Source organism: Belonocnema kinseyi, chromosome 9, assembly GCF_010883055.1.
Source record: "Belonocnema kinseyi isolate 2016_QV_RU_SX_M_011 chromosome 9, B_treatae_v1, whole genome shotgun sequence".
NCBI lineage: Eukaryota > Metazoa > Arthropoda > Insecta > Hymenoptera > Cynipidae > Belonocnema > Belonocnema kinseyi.
Window position 1 is genome coordinate 67,602,497 of NC_046665.1, and position 2,402 is coordinate 67,604,898.

Here is a 2,402-nt window from a genome sequence, read left to right on the forward strand (position 1 = left end):
AAGAGATTTGCGGACAATGAAGAAGTAATCGAAGCTGTAAATGGGTATTTTGAGGAGCTTGACGAATCATTCTATAGAGATGGCATTACTAGACTAGAACAATTTTCTAGTTAAATTAAAAAATGTTGTCTTTTTTTGTCGTATCTCATTCCATCTACGAGAGACGTTGTATTGATTCCAATTTTAAACATTTAGAAAAAAAAGTTAGATATCTGAAATCATCGAAACCTGTAGATTCTGAATTATTATGTTTTAGGCTGTCAACTTTGAAATTAAAAAAAATCTATTTCTAAACTTTAATCCGAAGGCTCAACAAAGGACCCTTGAGTGTCGCCTACTCTACGGATAAAGCATCTCTACTTGTTATTTATGATCGAGTTCTTATTTTAATTTCAGCCTCTCTGCTTGTTATTTACGATCGTATTCTTATTTCAATTTCGGAAAGGACATTTTAAAGCCTTTAAAACTTTTAAACGAGCTACCTGGACCTGGATAAATAATCTGAGTGCCTGCGGAGAATTTCTCAGAGCTTCTTAGAGCCTTGAGAATTTTTAGCGTATACTCTAAGATTTCTATCGGTAGTGCAGTCCTCAAAAGTACTTCATCAAAGAAATTTGATTCTTTTAATTTAGCAGAATTTCCTAATTCAAATCGTAATGTATCCTGTATATTATAGTTTTCCAGGTACTCCTAGTAGGGACACATCATTGTCCTAAAAACGAACACTGCCGATTTTAGGTTTGTGGTATTTCATATTTCACACGTGACCTAGTGGAACTCATATGCGTATTGAACTTAAACTTTGAACGGAAACCACACAGGATGTCTTCATGTTGTCTTTAGGATGACTTTATAATATCTCCGTGTAATCTACAAATTTATGATAAAAAAATTTTTCCACTTTTAGAACAGTTTCGGGCTTACTCTAGAGGATTCTTTTGGTTTTGTTTACATTTTCACAATAAAACTTAGAGAAATTTCATAGCCGAAATATTTCTAAGTTAAACTTCAAAAAATCAATTTTTAAAATAAAGTTTCAATCAGTTTTTTGTAATATTTCAGAGCATTTAAGGGGAAAACATTCCTTCCTACATTTTTGGGACATCCTAAGTACCCATCTCCGGCCTTCTCATGCGTCTTGGTGCGACGCGGTCGAACCAGTGATCCCAGATCTGAAACGAGATGTGGTCGAATACCATGACAGGGCTATGGCCGTGTGAATATAGTAGGAGACGCTGTAAATGACTGAGTTGCGCGCGCAACCCATTTCTCCTCTTCTGAATTTGAAAACTCGAAGATGCACGATTGCCGGTCGAAGCACTTCGTCGATTCTATTTATATATCTATCTGCTGACCAGGGGGGTGACTCGCCATACGAATGCGCCGTGTCAGTTTTGTGAAGGACGGCAGAAAGTGAAACACTGGCGCCACTAGCGCTATTCCCTATCTTTGAATGAAAGCTTTTTAGAATCATAGGAGATTTAGTATTTTTCACAGATTTTGTCATATTTTGGACGTTTGTGGATAATTTAAAAGCTTTGAGCATGAATCAGGCAAGGATTAACTGTTTCCAGAATTAAAATAATGTTTATCATTTAAAAATAGACCTAAAAAACACTGAAAATGTCGGTTTTTAATTTTTAAGTGGAGTAACATGGTAAAATATTAACATTAAGTCTTTAAAGTTTAAAACAAATAAATTAAATTTTCTGAAATGATAATTTAAAAAATATGTTTTCTATTTTATATGACTCTAATGATTCATAAATTAATGATCCTAATGTATTATTACATCATAATAAAAATACACAAGAAATTATAAAAGTCATAATTTTTATTATTCAGTATATGGTATTGAACTTTAAACGGCTGACAAGATTATTAATATTAAAGTTATTAACTTTACTGTACATTAAGTCATTTATTTATTCAAATTTTGAATTAAAAGATGAGGATAGAAATTAAATATTGAGTAATAACAACAGGAGGGGATACAGGAATAATAAATGCCAGATTAATTAATTTAAATAAATATATTTTTTTTAATTATTTACAAATATACGACGATAAACTACGTTTTACAGAATTATAATTTACTTTAATACTTGAATTTATTTATAAATGAATGTAATTGTACACAAATGTCAAAACTCAGCGATAATTCAGAGCTGTCATTAATGTCACTTTTACATTTTTCTTAAAGATAGTAAGGACCCTAAAATATTTTTAAAATTTCAAAGAATTACTAAAACTATAATTTTACAAACTATCACAATAATCTAAAAGTTCGGCAACAAGAGGAGTATACCAGGTGTATACATATGAAACCGGTATTGCCATTTAGCGGCCAGTAGGCACACTTGTAGGCACTGTCGGAACTTACCATTTGTGCTAATTGGCGT